At 39.3% G+C, this 20,073-nt stretch overlaps 1 protein-coding gene across 8 annotated transcripts in view; it reads right to left on the reverse strand.

The window, feature by feature from the left end:
• ptprfa (protein tyrosine phosphatase receptor type Fa) overlaps window positions 1-19,798 on the reverse strand; it is a 462,130-nt gene extending 442,332 nt beyond the window's left edge. For all 8 annotated transcript variants that reach the window (XM_060830552.1, XM_060830548.1, XM_060830551.1 and 5 more), the window contains exon 1: window positions 19,413-19,798. The gene's annotated coding sequence lies outside the window, so the exon portion shown is untranslated. The remainder of the gene's footprint in view (window positions 1-19,412) is intronic.
• Between the last annotated feature and the right edge of the window lie 275 nt (window positions 19,799-20,073).

A 20,073-nucleotide genomic window follows, 5' to 3' on the forward strand; every position in this document is an offset into this window, starting at 1 on the left:
TTGGCCCATTGAGTCAGCATCAACCCTCTGAAGAGCATTTCACACAGACCCATCACATCCCCCATCAGTATCCTTGTAACCCTGCATTTACCATAGCTAATCCACCTAAGCTGTATGTCCCAATGGGGCAATTTGCAAAGGTACAGGTACAAGTACACGTTGCAAAATGAATAATAAATATTATAAAGATCCCGGTGAATACTGCATTGTTTTGTACCTGAAAGTCTGGCTTATAGTATAGAGCTTATAATAAAATTGCAACTGGTTTGCAATGTAATATCAATGGGGGAAGGAGATAAGCAAAGAGTTAAGATAATTACATGTGATAAGTCAATAATAACACAGCACAATATGACATTAGAGCTGTATTAGCATTATCACCACATTTACAGATGCTCAAAAATCAGCTTTTAATTTGTTAAACCTAAATATATAGAACTACTATTATTATATTTAAATATTGAGATTGTCATAAAAATGGTTGAGGAGTGTGGGGGTGGGGGTGAAATACAGAAAAAAAATTGATATTGCATTTACCAGTTAGGCATTTGTCTTGCCATTATGATCCATAGCCCCTCTCATTCAACACAACAGGCTGGAATATCATGCTAAATAAAAATATTGTTGGGGTTGTGATGGAAATGTGGCTACAATGCGGAGCGGTTGTGATGGTGATGACTGGGTGGTCGGGGGTGGAGGTTCTATTTACCATTTAGGAGGGAATTTTTCATTAGGATTCACCATCAACTCCCTTCCCACAGGCTGACAAATGCTACAGGATGGTTACATTGCATCAGCAGACTCCATGCTACTCTGCACAAACAAGTAGTCTGTTCTTTTGTCATGCAATAGTTGCGTTCTCGCATGACCTTGCGTTACAGAAAATCATGCAACAGAAATAATGGGGCCAATGGGAAAAAAACAGGGCTAGGAGTGGACAACCAAAAATTTCAGTAAATATCAACAGAAAAATAGTAGTTAGCCTAACAAACAATAGCACTGTCTAAATAAATGTTACATCACACATTTATTGTACTATTTCATTAAAATATAACACTTTACCCTGAAAAACTGAAAAGTAACTTGATAGGGTTTGAGTTTGCCGAGTTACAATACCGTATTAAGACAGAGGCTGCAGGTCAGCATCATCACCACTTTTAGGTGCAGTTCTGGGTACAGGGTTACAACAAAAGTCAGCATTTGGTTCATAAGTGGGTAGCTGTGGTTCATTGTCCTCACACTGTTTCTTGCACAAACAAGTAGTCTGTGGTTGGATTAAAAAAGCCATCTTTCTTTTTTCATGAAGAAGCTGTTCATAGGGTGCCAGATAAGACTTTGTGTGAAAAATTGCTATCCTGCTGTTTTCTGCAAAGTAGTCATTGTCTTCTAAGAGCTGGAACTGCTTCTCAACTTCTCTTGGGATAGAAAACAAAACAGCAGTGAAAAAGTCTTGTGGTGCTGCATTCTGGATTTCGTCATCTTCATCTCCAGCTTCAATTTCCTCCGCAGCAACAAGTTGCTGTAGATCAGCTGTGAAGAGGTCTTCATAATGGGACTCAAACAGCTTCTCAACATCCTCAGCCCCCACTTCTTCATTTACACAAGCCACACAACATTGTGATTGCTGGAAGATCCTCTGATGGTTCAATGCTCTTGAAATCATGAAGAAAATCTGGAGAAGGTTCCGCCAAACTGCATGCATGTAATCCTTGCTGACATCATCCCAGGCCTCCACAATGATATAAATAGCATTATCAATGTTAAAGCTATTCCAAAATACTGATAATTCCAGAATATCAAGCAAACATCAATATTGAGAAGCTAGCCTAACATTTTCTAATCTCTAGCTCAGGGAGATTGACATTAACTTTTGATGCAACAGAGGGGAACTACAAAGATCAGCTAATTCAGATTAGGGCTGTATGTTCCAACAGCTCAGAATAATATGTGCTACAATTGCCTACTGGTTCATTAAAGAGCATCCTTCATGACTCAGTTCATTCTGTTAGAAGGATACTAAATAACTGGTCTCCAATCCTGATAATGCAGAAAAAGTCAACTAACACGTACAAGATGCCAGATACACTCTGTAAGTTGTCAACCCTGATTCACTCTTGCCTGTACAAAAGATTGCACCAATACAAATATGCAAAAGTATTGTTCTTCTCCCTATGCAAAACAATAAGAGGATCAAATGCTAAATTTATCACTCAAATGAAAGTTTTTCCATCAGGATCCACGCCTCTACAGATAATAGTGGCTGACATCTCAATGTACTCTTGGAATGCTGCACTGTTTGAGGTGTAGTCTTTTGATTGGGAAGCAAAACCCCGGATAGGGTAAATCAAAAAGATCCTTTAGCACTCTGTTTCCAATTAACTGGTCAATATTTCTCTCCCAACATTACCTAAATTGTGAAATACGTTATTTTTTCTGTATTCTTTCCTTTGTTTGTGAAACAGGGTAATGCATTCATTATGACAATGATCACACACTTCCACAAAGAATTAGTCAATTGGTTTGAGAGCGTTTTGGAACATCATGCAATTGTGATTGATGTTACGAAAACATAAATTCTTTTGATCAATATGAATATCCTATCATCTCATTTTTTAAGACTCAAGGGGCTGAATTTTTAAAGAAGTTGCCCAGTTAAGAGGCATTCAGGCTCACAATTTGGTATCATCTTCCTCTGTGCCAGTTCTCCCCTATGGTCTTAACCCAAAGACATTTCCAGAAAGAGCAGGAACTCATTTCCATTGATTAAATGTAATCAGGAATCTATTAAGGCCCCATTCACACATCAACTGGGATTTCCAGTCAACACTGCAAGCAGCACACATTAGCCTGGAGCTGTGACCACTAGCCATCTCTGGTAGGGGTTAGTCCTCCAGTTTCACAGCCAGGCAGCCAAGGCAATTTTACAACATTTTTTAAACTTATCTGCTCTGGTCCTTCACAGACTATATTCTCAAAGTGACAGCTATCAGCTGGTCACTTAAGCTGGAGCACCTTCCACTGACCTCCCTCATTGGTAGTTCACTGTCATTCCTGATCGGGAAGTGAGACTGATTAGATTAGATTACTTACAGTGTGGAAACAGGCCCTTCGGCCTAACAAGTCCACACCGACCCGCCGAAGCGCAACCCATCCATACCCCTACATATACCCCTTACCTAACACTACGGGCAATTTAGCATGGCCAATTCACCTGACCCGCACATCTTTGGACTATGGGAGGAAACCGGAACACCCGGAGGAAACCCACGCAGACACGGGGAGAACGTGCAAACTCCACACAGTCAGTCGCCTGAGGCGGGAATTGAACCAAGGTCCCTGGCGCTGTGAGGCAGCAGTGCTAACCACTGTGCCACCGTGCCGCCCCTATGCCACCGTGCCGCCCCACGGTGATCTCTCGTCCTTGATTGGCTGATGCTTTTAAAGTCATGATGACTAGGTCGAAAGCACACTGTGAAGGATTGGGAGCTGGAACGAGCCCCTATAGTGGATTAGAATTTCCAACTAAAAATTCAGGAGAAACACTTGATGTATTAAAAAATGACTTTTTTTAAGAAACAAGTAATATTACTTTTACTTTAAAAAATGCGATAACCTAAGATAATAGTGAACTACCTCCTTGTTAGTGTATACTTAATATGCTTAAAAATAACAGAGGATAATGGAGTTCTACATTATTTATGTACAAATTTCACAGCAATGAGGGGAAGGCAGATTAAAATCAAAAACCTGAAATTTGTCATCTGTGGTGGATTCTTTCCTGCAAAAGGCATCTCACTGCCTGATTCACTGTTCAGCACTGAGTAATGTTCCCAAAGCTGCACAATAAATATAATCTAAACATGCCCTAGAATGTTAGGGCTTGACCAGGTCACTATGCATCAGACTTTACAGCATGATAAGTCGTAATCATTTTCAAACAAACAATCTGTCTTGCACTGATAACTAACTATTACAACCATAAAGTCTCATTCCTTCATATTTTAATTACTGCTGGAGATTATAAAAACAAATGTATATTTAGGCAAGTATTTCCACTCTCAATTCAGTATTTCTTTCCCTCTCTTTATTTTTTTCTTTCTGTAGCTGATTTAACATTGCATTCAAAATTAAGATTGCATTTGTTGGTAAGACCGCGTTCTTTGATTGTCAATTGTTCAGTTGGCTTAGTTGACCACATACAGAGGTCAGAGATCTGTTCTTTTGTACCACAAGCTCTGTAAAAGGCACTGTGTTGTTTGATCTCTCATTTATGGCAATTTGTAGTGTAAGTCTCTGGAAATTAAACAGGTATACAAATCTAATACACTGCCCAGCTACATCAAATTCTAGCTCAATATGTCCAGCGCATCCATAATGTAGTGAAATTCAGACGTTCATCACAAACTTAAAGTAGCACTGATTCACAATAGCACCAGCTACAGTGACCCAACACTCAGATATAGGTCAGATTTATGTAGACAAAAGTCAATTCACAATGCATTATTCAACTCATGTTCAAATCCTAATTGGTGTTTAGACACACATTAGGGAAGTGGTTTCCTGAAACTACAAGCTTACTGAACTGATATTCATGCTGACTCCATTATAACTCAACCAAGTTTGTGAAAGCCTGTGAAACATTAAGAGTTTTAAGGTTCATTTGAAAAGATTGAACTATCTCTAAAACTCAGATGAGCAGTTTTGCAATGATGCTATAAATAAATAGCTCATTAAATTACAATGAACCATACCGTCTAGATTCAAGATGATTCTCGCAATCTTGGAGTCACAAACAAATATATATTAGATTAGATTACTTACAGTGTGGAAACAGGCTCTTCGGTCCAATGACCCGCCGAAGTGCAACCCACCCAGAACCATTCCCCTACACCTAACACTATGGGCAATTTAGCATGGCCAATTCACCTAACCTGCATGTTTTTGGACTGTGGGAGGAAACCGGAGCGCCCCCACACAGACATGGGGAGAATGTGCAAACTCCACACAGTCAGTCAGTCACCTGAGGCGGGAATTGAACCCAGGTCTCTGGCGCTGTGAGGCAGCAGTGCTAACCACTGTGCCACCGTGCCGTAATGTTACCAAAACTCCTACATAAAATATTTGAGACTTGGATATCCCTTTCTGGAAGGAGATGAAGTAGTTTTATGCAGCCATTGTATGTATCAATTAGCTGCTAGTTGGCATCTCTACATGTCAGACAAACCCACAATCAAGTGCCATAATCGAACATCTTAACTAGGCGACAAAATCTTAGTGTTACATTAATGCATGATTGCACTTCCAAGAAAATATTCTCCAAAAGTTGAAAACTTCAAAACATCCAGAAGTCATGATAGGCACAATGCATATATACATTTCTTTAACGTGCTCATCTAACAGACAGGAAAAAAATAGCAGAATTGAAAAACTCTGAACAAAATTAAAACTGCTGAAAACTGTCCGCAATTCATGCAGCATCTGTGAGGAAAACAGCCCAGTTTTAAGTATTTATGGAAACATAGTAAGAATTCAAAGACATTACAGATGGACAGCACTTAAAAATACTGAAACAAGGAGTAAGGAATGGAAACTTGCTATAAATCCTGAAGATGGGTTACACCCGAAATGTTTACTTCTCCACTTCCTTATGCTGCCTGGCTTGCTGTGTTCTTCCAGCCTCCTGCTTGTCTACCTTAAATCCAAACCTAAAAGATACAATTACACTGACCTAGAAAACCATGACTTGAATACAAGAACCTGCTTTTGTACCTTTAGGAATATTCTGTTTTAAGTTGCAAATACATGCCTGGAAATCATTATCAAAATCAAAAAATGTTTTTCTATTTCAATGTGTGCAATATCAGGAGATGTATTCCCAATCCAAGATTTTCAGTTCCAATATACAACAAACAAACACAAGGTAAGTAAACCTTTTACATTCTCAGTGATGTGGCAAAAAAACCAATGAGAACAGGTTTTGTTTTTCCTGTTTATTCTAAAACAAAGCTATAAAATGAATCCCTGGGATATAGTCGGTATATTTTTGCAAGAGGGGTCTCTTCTATAATCATCTGTTAAATTGTTTTATCTATTAAAATGACCACGTTGCCCGTGTTAATCTTTCACCTGATGATAAATGCTCATTTCATTACAGAACAGCTTCTCAGCATTAGGCCTCTTCAGCCAGTGACCACTCTTCAAGTGTTGGAGGTCATTGCTCTCGATTCATCATTAAGCTGAAAGCTTTCGAAGCCGAGAGATCTTGGTTGGAGCTACTAAGTCGTGATGAAACACCTGTAGCAAATAAGCCTGCTAGTAACCATGGGCTGGAATATGCAGAACCCTCATGACTGATCCTGAAGAAAAGGTACAGCTGACAAGAGGAGCACATTCCAGAACTGGCTAAGTTCTAGTGAACTGGGAAACAGCTGATTAAATCAACTGGCTGGCCTGTTACTATGGAATTACAAAAACAAATTGTGTGTACTCAGTTCCCAACTACTTTTATAAATCAAAAGGTAGTAAAAACAAGTAAATGAGTAGTCATTTTTAACTACTCAATAAAATCAATCAAATACAAGTAAGACTTAAAATATGATAGGTACAGTATTTATAATTCAGTATGAAAAAGGAAACATCTGACTTAAAAATATACAATGTTTCAGAATGTAACTTTGATATCATTTCACTGATAAGCAGTCAAAAAATAACCATTCTCCTGTTCTTTTCCAAGGGAGAAACTTTACTCTAAAAACTGAAAACTTCATCCACTACAGCTGTAGACACATGCAAACTTCAACTGAAACACAAAATCTGATGTTTATTCAGTTAAAAAAAAATTCAGATGGTGCTGAAATTTTAACTTGATACAGAAATATGTTTCAGTGGTGAATGGCTAGTTAGATATTTATTAGGATGAAATTCTTCTGGTCTTTTCTGCACTTTTCAAACTCTTGCTTTTTCCCAGATCCTTGCACATTATTTCTATTTAAATGATTGCTGGGGCCTTGAAGCTGGAATTGGAAGCTCTTATTCCTCTCTCTGTAACAGTTGAAAGCTGAGGTCCTCCTTCTAATGCTAGAATTGCACGTGAGACAATCTATTTTACAGAATTGGCCTTAGACAAGGGTGTGTCTATGGGATGTTACTATATTGGAATGGTTAATGAGTCGTAGTTATATATATATTATTTTAAGCATTTCGATAGAGGTACAGTTAAGCCAATTATTTTATTTTCATTTTATTTGGTCGTGTTTTACCTCTAGTATAAAAATAAAGTGTGTTTTGCTTAAAATCGAATAGTTTGACCAACTGAATTGTAACTGGAATGCAAATAAGGAAAGGTTCGGGTCTAGGCTATCTTCTTAATATAGCTTCAGAGAGTTTGGTCTGCTCCTTAAAACGAAGTTACATCAACCAGCCATGTGCATTTGTTCACGTGCACTGCAACATTGCTCCAGTGGAAAAAGTTCTGTCATACTGTGGTAATGTTACAATGTTAGCCTGTACTGTCATAAATTCTACAGTGATTTAAAAAGGCATTTTGATTTTAAGAATCTTTTGTGCTCCCTTATATCATACATGTTGAAAACACTTTCTATTCTTAAAATAAAAACCACCAAAGAACCTGAAAAAAAAACAGCAGGTTTGAGGTTTCCTGTAGAAAGGGAAACAGCAGTGACCCTTCAAACCAAACAGTTTTCTTCACACCTTTTGCCATTTCCTTCCAGAAAGCAGACTATAGGATCGACAGCTGTGGCCATTAATGCTTGGCTGAATTTCAATTGCTCATTGGTTTCAGCACAGTAGGTTTTCAGTTCACCTGAGAACTCCTTTTCTTTCATGGTACATGGCATTGCAGACAAGGCAGCATTCGTTACTCATCTCTAACTGGCCTTGAAGATAGGTGGGTGTGATATATCTAAATTTATAGAAGGCATTTGACAAGATGCTTTATAAAAGACTAGTCCAGAAGGTTAGATCCCAGGGGCGTTGGGAGTACAGTGCTGACTTCGATAAAGGATTAGCTAACTAACAGAAAGCAGAGGGTAGAGATAACTGGGTCTTTCTCTGAACTGTAATGAGTGCAATGTCACAGGGATCAGTTCTTGGACTGCAACTATTTACAATCTATATAAATGACCTGCATGCAGGGACAGAATTTACGTAACATCGCAAATTTTGCAGATGATACTTGAAACAGGTGGGAAAGCAAGCTGTGACGAGAAGATAAACATCCTGTGTTCCTATGTTAAGTTCTGAATCGGGTGCTTTCTATGCATGCAGCAAATTACAAGTTTGAATACTAAGGATTCCGAAGGTCTGGAATAAAGGCAGAAAGTTCTGGAAATACTTGGCAGGTCTGACAGCACTTGCGGAAAGAGAAACAGTCATTGTTTCAATGATTGTTTATCAGTGAAAATTCAAAAAATGTCCTGGGTTTTACACGAGGGCAGGATGGCAGAAAGGAAAAGACAACAGAAGACTGTGATGAGTCCAGGGGAGACACAACACATTAAATGGCTGAGGAATTTAGTTAAAAGTCACACAACACCAGGTTATAGCCCAACAGGTTTACCTAGAAGTACAAGCTTTCAGAGCACTGCTCCTTCGTCTGGTAATTACTGAGACAGGATCTTAGGACACAGAATTTATAGTAAAAGATCAGAGTGCCATACAACTGATGCAAAATATTGACCAAACCGAGATTGCTGTTCAGTCTTCAATCACTTAGAATGAGGATGCAGGTTTTGAATGATTAATATGTAAATCCCACATGTCCTATGATCTTGCCCCACTAGCACGAAGGAGCAGTGCTCCGAAAGCTTATGCTTCCAAATAAATTTGTTGAACTATAACTTGGTTATAGTTATGATTTTAACTTTGTCCACCCCTGTCCAACACCAGCACCTCCACATCATGGCATAAGAATTAGCTATGCAATGCACACTGATAAAGAATGGTGATAAGAAAAAGAAATAAAAGCCATGTTTACAACAGATGTGCTAATGTCTGAAAGTAAAACAACAGAAAAATTGAACTATGCAAAGAAGAGGAAATAAAACTAGAGGTGGAAATCACATACTAAAATTGCAGCAAGGCAGACTTTCTCTCTTTCCTGCCACTCCCTTTGCCTCTGCTGTCATTTCAACTCTTCTGTCACAGAATCACAGAAATGCTATGGAGAAAAAGGAGGTAATTTGGACCACCATGACCTCACTCGCTCATGAAATGAGCATTATTTCCCAGTACTAATCTCCTGCTGTTTCCCCATGCCCTTACACATTACATTATTTCTGTCCAAATAATTGTCCAATTCATTTTTCAATGTCTCAAATGAATCTGCCTCCATTTCCAACTAGAGCATACCACACCCTAATACCTCACTGTGTAAAGAAGTTTTTCTGACATCACGATTGCTCCTTTTGTATATCACTTAAATTTATGCTTCTTGTTCCTGTTACAAATGGGAGTGATTTTGTCCAATCTATTCAATAGTACACTTACAATTTTGAAAATGACAGTCAGATCACTTCTTAGTCTTCTTCTCTACAAAGAGAACAGTCTCAGCTTCTTCAATGTATTCACATAACTACAGTTCCTCAGTCCTAGAACCATTCGGGTAAATCACTGCTGCACTCTCTCCAATGCATTCAGATCTTTCCTAAAATGTGGTAACTAGTAGGGGGCACAGTACTCCAGCTGAGATCTAACAAGTGTCTTCCAGGAATTCCTTATGGTGTTCAAGTGACAATGGGCTCAAAAGTGGACATTCTAAATTGACTCACAGCCAGAGACAGACCTTACAGAAAATTGATCGAACTAAATTGAATGGCTTCTAGCCACTACCAGCTACAGAAAACAATGGAAACCAAGTCAAAGAGGTGATAAAGGTTAGAGGAAAGCAGTTATAACCAGGCTGAAGGTCATGTTTTGGAGAAATATCAATCAAACTTTTTGGCATATTGACTTCTAGATAGTGTCTGAGGATGTGCGCTTTACATCTCTCTGGCATAGCAACAGTGAAGGATTGAAAGCAAAAGACACTGAAGATCACAGTAGGTCAAGGCAACATCCATGGAGAGAAAGCAAACTAACGCTTCAAGTCTAGATGACTGCATCAGGAATGGTAAAATGTAGAAGGGGCAAAGTCAAAAAAAATCACACAACACCAGGTTATAGTCCAACAGGTTTATTTGGAAGCACTAGCTTTCAGAGTGCTGCTCCTTCATCAGGTGGTTGTGGAGAATAAGATTGTAAGACATAGAATTTATATCAAAAGATTATTGTGTGATGTAACTGAAATTATATGTTGAAAAAGACCTTGATTGTTTGTTAAATCTTTCATCTTTTAGAATGACCATGTTGGTTTCAGTTCTTTCATATGTAAATGTTTTAAATGTTTTGCGATTTACATATGAAAGAACTGAAACCAACATGGTCATTCTAAAAGATGAGAGACATAACAAACAATCCAGGTCTTTTTCAATATATAATTTCAGTTATATATCACACTGTGAACTTTTGCTATAAATTCTGTGTCTTACAATCTTATTCTCCACAACCACCTGATGAAGGAGCAGAGCTCTGAAAGCTAGAGCTTCCAAATAAATCTATTGGACTATAACCTGGTGTTGTGTGATTTTTAACTTTATACACCCCAGTCTGACACCAGTGTCTCCAAATCATGTAGAGGGGGCAGCATTTATGCAATAGTGGAGGGCGCTAAAGTGCTGGGTGAGAAAGGATTAGAGAGTTCCGATTAAGTGATCGGAATGTAAGAATAGCAGAACAACTGAACTGTTGTGCTCTTCCAGCATCACTAATCCAAAATCTGGTTTCCAGCATCTGCAGTCACTGTTTTTACCTAGTTGATTTTAACCCTACTGCGAATCCTCTTGCAAGGATGCTTGCCTTGAAGAGGTTTTCCTCCTCTCTCTCCAAGAATCTCAGGGAGTCCCTCTCCCACTGCAAGCTCTCTGCCTTTATTCCTGATGAAGGGCTTTTGCCCGAAACGTCGATATTGCTGCTCCTCGGATGCTACCTGAACTGCTGTGCTCTTCCAGCACCACTAATCCAAAATCTGGTTTCCAGCAAGTGCAGTCATTGTTTTATCTAGAACAATGGTATGTCTAACTGCCAAACTGGAAAGAACAGACAGTCCCATTTGGGTGGGAGGAGAGGAGTGAGGGTGACAGAGCATGTAGCAAGCAAAGCTACAAGTAGGGGAAGAGATGGGTTCACATTTTGAAGATGTTGAACTCAATATTGAGCCCAGGAGGTTATGAACTGCCTAGTTTGAAAATGTCGCTCCTCCAGTTTGCGCAGTGATTCACTGGAGCATTGCAGAATGCTGAGGACATGTGAGTATGACACTCTGTTAAAATTTTCAGCCATGGAGAGGTTGGGGTCATGCTTGCGCACCATTCGGAGGTATTCTGTAATGTTTCTGCAATGTCGAGTAGGCCACATTGGATGCATCAAATACAACACACAAGACTGGAGGAAGTACAGGTGAAATGCTGTTAGGCCCTTGGATGGTGAGCAAGGAGTTCGTAAAGGGGCAGGTGTTGCACCTACTGCAGTTACTTGGGAAAGTGCCATTTGAAAGGATTGTGGTATTGGTGTTCGAGGAATGGACTAGGGTGTTCAGGAGGTAACGATCCCTGTGAAATACAGACAGGGGAGTGAGGGAAAATGTGTTTGGTTCATGGCATTCTGCTGGAATTGTCGGAAATGGCAGATTTGCACTACGCCATTGGATGCTTTGAACTCCACTCATGACCCGAATGGACAAAGACTACCCAATATTCAGGAAGATCCAAGGCAAGGGGAATAAAAACACACACCTAGAAGCCACCTCCCCTCAATGAAAGCTTGCAGCAAGACTCATGGTCGAAGACCATGCAGCAAACCAACTTTCGTGTACAAAGATAGTTCAAGTTAGGTAGATTAGCCAAGCTAAGTTGCACATAATGTCCAGGGATGTGCAGGACAGACGAGTTAGCTATGTAAGGACACAAGTAGTTCTGGGTCAGATGTTCTTCGATGGGCCAAATGGCCTGCTTCCATACTGTATGGAATCTATTATTCTATGGATAAGGCAGCCCTACATTGAAGAGCAAAGAGATTCCAATGGCTCAAACGCATGAATCACTGTGGGTAATATCTTTTCCCAGATAGATGCTGTTGGAATTTGGGGAAATGTCCAGTGTTTTTATTAAGGAATATTTTATCACTAAATAGTGTTGACTCACAAACTGAATTCTGCATTCCATTATCCACTTAACCAACAACAGTGCTTGGGTAAAGTGTTTTTAATACATAAACTGATCAAAATGTCCAAAATATGGTCCATACTACTCTTGCATTCTATTCTCCTATTAATAATGCCAAGGGCAGTGTAAGCTTTATTAACTGCTGTCCACCTGTTCTTCCATCTCCCAAGATGTTTACGATTTTTGAGAAGATTTATCGCTCAGGTTGAGGTTCAAGTTGTATGTTTGCTCACTGAGCTGATAAGTTGTTCTCGGACGTTTTGCCACCATGCTAAGAAACATCATTCAGTTGAAGTGCTGGTGTTCTGTCCCACTTTCTATTTATGTGTCCTGGTCTGTTTTGGTGGGTGATCTGTGACCTTCAAATATGTGTACACATATAAACGCAGGTCCTTCTGCTCCTCCACTCCTTTAGTACTTATACAACCTATGTTGTGATGTCTTTCAATACTCTTCCTAATAAAAAGTATCAGTTCACACTTCATCTGCCATCTACATGCCCAATCCACCAACTTGATACTGGCTGGAATCTTATCAGACTCTGTTCAGCATGGGCTATGGCATGGTGAGCGACAAAATCTTAATGTTGAAATCATCTTGCCACAACTTCCTCCTTTGCTTAAGCAGTGTGGCAACATTCTCGCCAGTCAGCACTCATTTCCCAATTGTCATTCTTTATTGCTTGTTAACAGTCCTAACTCACCATGAGTTGCAACTTTACCAAACAAACTAACCATAAGGAAATCTCAATATGGAAACCAAACAGCCTTCTTGGCGGGTTCAACTTGCTGCTTGCTCAAAAAGATGCTCCAATTGGCACTAGACACATGCACTCCAAGAATATGCTTCAGTACAGGTACTATCCTCAGACTAGACTGGCATGGTCAGGTTGGTCCAAAAGGAAGAGGAAATCCTACCTGGTACTCCACCCCATCCATGCACTCAAAATAGCGCAGAGATAAAGAACAGTTCATTTAAAAAATGATTTTCATGTTACTTTATTGATTATTAGCACATTTCAGTTTTGAAGGCTACAACAGCACACCCTGTGGAAGAACAAGGCATCACTGACAGCAATAGTCAAACAATGTTTCAGAGTACATGTGCAGACTTCAGAAGACGTTTGTCAGTTTTAGACAATATTGACAGCAAGTGATGACAGTTCTACCATCATTACAACTACAAATTCCCTGACAGCATCTTTCCAATATTGTCAAATTAGAATCCTCTTCTTTGACTATAGTCTTATTTTAGGTCAAACCTAATGAAGTCTTGGAACAACAGCAGATTGTGTGTTCCATTTGGTACCATTTAATCTAATGATAATTTTTCAAATCAATATATGAGTGCGTAAGTAGACACATACTGTTGATCAAAAATCTCATTATAAAGTAACTAATGAGAGGAAATTACAAGAAAACAATTTAGCATCAAATGTTTCTCTGGAAACAAATTGCAGTAATGTTCAGTGAAAGGGATGCCAGACTGATTTTGTTTGCCTTTCTTGTTTTTTTCTAATTCCAACTTATAAATCAAATAGAATGCAGGTAAGGAAAGCAACCTTCATAGGAGGAACATCTGCGTTTCCATCTTGGGGGTTTCTTTTCTATAGAATTAACAACAGTCTATTTTGAAAGAAGACAAGGAGAAAATGGAGCCAGGCAAAACAAGTGCAAAATACAGCAATTTATTTGCAGTTCCATAGGGCAGATGGGATTATTTTAAATAGTACTATGATGTAGTATGGAATACAAATGCACACATATTCAAATTTGACTTTGTAAACTAAGGGCACTCAATTGTTATCACTGATGGATGACTTAGCACATATCAGAAGTCCATATTTACTGCACAGAAGCCTCGCTGTACAGAGCATCATTTAAATAATACTAACCTTTTAATAAAATTATATTTCAATCCCAACTCACTCTTTAACAGGCTTCCACTTCAGTTAATTCCATGAAATCTTCCAATTCGGGTGGACAATCTGTGCTGAAGACTTTATCATCCATTACTTCTTATTATGGAAATTAGTCATTAATTACACATTGGAAATAAAATTACCACACCACAGACACTTGTACTAAAGCAAAATACTCCATATGCTGGAAATCTCAAAAAAAACAGTAAATACTAGAAATATTCAACAGGTTATGGAGAGACTGTGAGAGAACATTTCAGAAATGAAAGGTCCTGCTTAACTAGAATTTAACTCCCTCAACCACCAGTCCAAAATCTAAAGTACAGCTTATCTTGGATACAACTCTCTTGTCATACATCAGACTGAATACTTGATTACATCCCCACAAACAAGACATTAATATAAATCAGACAGTTTTGTTGGGCCAGACCTACATGGTTAATAGGTCCCCTTCAAATGATTAATCTCAAAGATGTACTAAAAAAAATTCAAGGTGAACCAGCCATCTTTAGGTTATTAGTTTCATTGTCAAGTCCAGAGTCCTGGCATTTATGCTGTCATACAACTGGTTCAGTTTGGCACACAAAATGGAGGCAGTGGATCACCTTACATAGCTCAGTGGTAAACCATCATCAGATGACTGTGGCAGCCGATCCAGAGAGCTGAACTGGCTTAGCATCTTCAACAAAGAAAAGCTTGCCTTGGTGTTGGAGTCAAAGAAAGGTGAATATAACTACAAAAACACGCATATGACTCAGACCTGCATCCTTCTTTTAGTCCTGTGCGAATATAGCTGCCATTTAAGACTTTTCTCAGAATTAGATAATCAAAATTTGTCCATAATACAAATGGAATAAGATTCAGGTTTGAGAAACTCAAAAGCATCATTATTCTTCACTGCCACTCTTCAGATACTTTGCCTGTCTCAAAGGTAAAAATTCACACAATTTGGATATTAAAGTTTGTAAACCAATTCAGAAGGAATACTGATAGGCTCCAAACTGGATGTGGCATGGATGTGGTTCTCAGCAAATCTAGGTGAGTCAGATCAGCTATGATCCTGTGGAATTTTCAGATGCTTGGAATTAATTAAATAGAGAGTGGTGGTGTCATGATAATCTAAAGCCCTAGGCTAATGCCTTGAGGACATGGATTTGAATTTCACCATGGTAATTGGTGAAATGTAGATTCAATAAAAATATGTAAAATAAAAAAGCTAGCCTAATAGTAACCATGTAAAACGCTGAAGTAACACCAAACGCTGAAGAACCAGTTTAACAACCTATCTGGCTCATTAATGTCCTTTAGGCATGGAAATTTGCCATTCTTGCCTGTTCTGGTCTACATGTGACTCCAGACCCAAAGCAATGTGGTTGACTCTTAACTGCCCTACACCTACATTCCCTGAACAAATGAATAAAAGTAAATAAATTTATATGGTGAGACATGCATTGCCCACAGAACAAATCTTCTCTCCTCCTTTAAAAGGAGAAAAGGCGGAAAGTTGAAGAAACACAGATCTGTTAGAAGCTTTTTAGGCCAGATATTACAGAGATAGCAAAGGTGATTTAATCACATGGATGAGAATTCATACTTGAGAACTGTAAACCATTGTAAATCAACAACATGAGGTTGATTGTCAAGTGGGTCTTGTGCAGGATAGGATATTTTGAATGGATTCAATTAATCATGACAATTTTGAATTCAAGGGTACTAATATTTTTGTTTTGTTTCACAAACAAATGCAGAAAATTGAAGTTTTAAACAGCTGCACATCTAGTCTATACTGTAAAACTTGCTTATTTTGAAAAAAATAAAGACTGCAAAGCTTAGGACAAGTTGGAAGTTTATAGAAAATTAATAACAGGAGATTCACCAGGAAAGCTTTAACCAGTTAATTCTGGAGGTGATAAACATGTAGTTGAGGTTTATGGGTGCAGGTGAGCAGAAGCATGGACGGTGAAGTATCTGAAGAGTGGCAGTGAAGAATAATGATGCTTTTGATTTTCTCAAGCCTGAATCTTATTCCATTTGTATTATGGAAGCACTTGCCTTTGTTCTTACGTAATTGTCTGTAAGGTGGAAATATTTACGGTCAGAAACTCAGCTCAAGGTGAAATAAGTTGCCAGCCATCTGATTCAACCCAAGATCAAAGATGTGGAGGAGGCAACAATCACTCGGGTTGGAGTCAACAAGTTAGTGCTGAGGCCAAAGTCAATAGCTTTAATCACCCTAATGTTTAAGTCTTCATAGCTACTTCATAGTAACTGACCTTTAAACTAGAGAAAAAAAATCCTGAAGAGTATTAAACCTTTGGTACATATCAGGCAACTAGTTTATACATTTACACCAAGTCAGAAATAATCAATTAAGTACTAAATAAACAAAAAGACTCCAAAAATGACAAGGTGTTTATCTCTCAGCTCATCCAGTTTAGAAAGTAAGTCACTTTGGAGTATTTTGTATTGAAATGTTGTTAAGTCCCAGGAGTATAAGCAATATGCTATTGTGAAATGATAAGAATACAGGTCTTCACAAGAGTTATATTAACTATTAAAAGATACAACATCTAGCAAGAAAGTTTAAAAATCTAAAAATAGATTATTCATGCAATGACCGTCACAAATTTAACAGGTCTGCATAGTCAGAATTTTAATATATTAAACTTCCACATATAACTTACATTTCATAAACTTCCAAGAGTTGGAAGAGCAAACTTGAACCATTTTGTTGTTAGGTGAGTGGGAAATGAATAGAATTTGTAATCTGCAATTCACACTCCTGAACTAAAGACATATTATTATGATAAATTCCTCCTACTTCAGCCAAAAACATCCTACTTACAATCATCATGATAAAAGAGGAACTTGGTAATTTTGTACATCTAATTGTGAAAGTGTCAGAGGCAGCAATTGCATTTTTGGCAAAACAAAAGCCCACAAAAATCTAAAAAAAACCACAAAATGAAAAAAAGTGCACTATCAAACTCTGGAGGAGCCACCAATTTTTTTTTATTCAGTGAGAATCAATTTCTGCGTTTGGGAAGATTGATGCAAGTCATAATTGTAATGAGTTGAGAACAAGATGGCTTCAATAACAAAGATAGAATACAGAAAAAACATGCTTTCAAAAACAACCCTTAAGGCTTCAAAATACTTAATTGGTATCGGATGAAATTTCTAACAATATGACAAAAACTTAATTTACTACATAAAAGGATTTCAGTAAAATTATATTGCCCAACATTACTAATATGCCACTAACTATTAATGTTCTAACACGTGTAATGTAGGTAAATCTTATATATTTGCTACGTATTTTTAAAATACAGAAACCTTAATTTATTTTTTCGGTAAATACCAAAATGAGAGATCCATCTATGGATGGGTGCTATCTAAACACAAGAGTCCGGGCATTTCCGATGTGAACCAGTTGATCATTTGCACGCAAAGCTAGGGTAGAATTCACACAGTATTGAAGCACAATGTAGCCAGGCTACTCGGTCTGGCTGCATGGAAAACTCTCAAGGCTTTCATGTTTACCTTTCTCCACGATCTTCAACAATGAGTGCATGTGAATTACAACATACATCAATACCCAAATACTTTAATTGGGCGACGTTAAATTTCAAAAAGGGTATCCGAATGTCGTTTGAATTTGAAAACAAAAGTCACATTTACAAAACATGCCAACGCGTCTTAAGTCGCCCTTCACAATAAATCTGAATTAACCTTTGGACGCCGGGATAAAATTACACGCTGAGCTTTTGGAGAGTATCAAGTCTCCGAGTAAGGAGCGTCTCCATCCGATCAGATATATTGATTCGAATTGCACAATCTCGTCTATCAAGCTCAACTCACCACCCAACCTCTGAGGTCTCCTATCGGGGAGCCGACGCTACCATTTGAAACATACAATTCGTAAGAAGCAAACAAGAAAATCAAGTCCAAAACTAAAATTGAAAATCAAACATACGGGACTGATCAATTGGTGAGCTAAGAAGGAAATTTCACACATCTAACTGCAGGTCATTACACATTCTAATAAAAAATTAAACCAAGACACCAGTCTGGTCACTTAGAAACGTAAAATCAAACCCAACCTAAAACATAAAAAAGCCTTTCAATATGATTGTTAGGCGAATAAATATGTTTAAGACATAATATTTTAATTAAAGGCTACCAAAAATGAGCATATGTCGTCAATCAGTAAACGTTAGTTAAATTATTATTTCTCTAGTTGGCAGATGCTTTCTTTCACCATTTTTAAATATCCCCTTCCTCAAACTCAATTCAACATCAAGGCGATGCGGAGTTTCTTGGACTGTGGAAATTATTTTGAAATCAAGGGCATACTTTTCATCCCAATAAATAAGAATAGTGTCCCGAGGCACGATGCTCATTTATCGCTGTGAGTCGAAAACCAGAATGTTAATAAAAATCCAGCACGACCTGACCGCACTTATTAAACGCGATGGGGGGCGGGGGGGGGGGGGGGGTGGTCGAAGAGTTTGGAATTCAAAATAGGACAAATCCACTTCCTCAACGTTCGGTTAGACTCAAGATCCACAAAAATCACATTCAAACAGATCCTTTTCAGTAGCTAATCTTGTTGGAACAAACCTAACCCCATTCAACCAGAAGAAGAAAGAGATCGAGAGGCGGAACACTCCAGCGCAAAAAAAAACTGGCCGTTTTCTACCAGAACGTGTTTTGTTTTCGGACTCCCTTTGTGTTTCTAATTTAAGTTTTACGGCCGAATTTCCAATCGCCGCTTCGTTTGTTTTCTTGTCTCTCGCTTTCAACAGGCGGGAGTCTGGGTTTCGGGAGGGGGGGCTGGTTCTGAGAAGGGTTGTTTTGTTTTTTTTTATCCGCTTTCTTGACAAAACCTCCAATGGAACAAAACACAAGAAGTGGCTCGATTTCGAGGATCGGGGCGGTGGGAATCACACATCAAAAATAAAATACAGGCGCTTCAGTGCCTCACGACGCTTGTTTTACAACAACAACAACAAGAAACAACACCAGGGTCCGCTTCAACAGGCGGCTAGCGAGCTGCAGGCAGACAGATCGGTGCCCAAAGCTTCTTCACCTGCGGCTTTGCGGATTCAACAGCAAACACACACACGCACACAACTCATGTCAAACTCCTTCAAATTTAAAATGAGATCTCGTCCCGCGGAATATTTATTTTTTGGTGCCTCACGACTCACCGCAGACGGCCGTCTCAAGTCTCCCTCAGCTCCGAGCATAATGTCCAGCTGCCCCGGCTCACGATGCCCGTAACTCCCGAGCCCGGGCACACGGACAACCTCCAGCGAGTCTCTCACCTCCTCTCAGCTCGAGCCGCACCCAGAGATGCAACTCTCCTCCACCTTTCAACTTTTATGTCTTGCTACAATTGCGTGCTTCTCGCTCTTTCCCGTCCTGTCCGACCGTTCTCGGTCTCGGTGCGGGGACTCGATCTCACCCCAGCCGCGTCTCTTTTTACTCCCAAGCGCTACTTAACACACTTTCCACGGACGCCGAAGCCAAACCGTCGCCCGCCGCCGAGTCCGCCCGAACGCCTTCGGCAGTCTTCGGCCTCGCCCGTTGATGGCGTCATCCAAACCGAAATGCGCTCGTGGGCTGTGTGTGTCTTTGGGGGTGGGGAGGAGGAGGGGGAGGAGGGGTGGGGCGTGGATTGATAGGTCGCTCAGGGTTGGGGAGGGGGCGGGGCAGGGGCTTGCCCTCCTGAAGAATTTCACTGAGTGGTGGGGGACTCACTCACAATAATGCTCCTATTGTGACGTCGGCGGGCTGGGACTCCTCTCGAGGACGTGAAGCGAACATTCCCAAAGCGCAGGATGAACCCGGAAACCTCCAAAATATACA

The sequence above is a fragment of the Hemiscyllium ocellatum genome, chromosome 9 (assembly GCF_020745735.1).
Source record: "Hemiscyllium ocellatum isolate sHemOce1 chromosome 9, sHemOce1.pat.X.cur, whole genome shotgun sequence".
NCBI lineage: Eukaryota > Metazoa > Chordata > Chondrichthyes > Orectolobiformes > Hemiscylliidae > Hemiscyllium > Hemiscyllium ocellatum.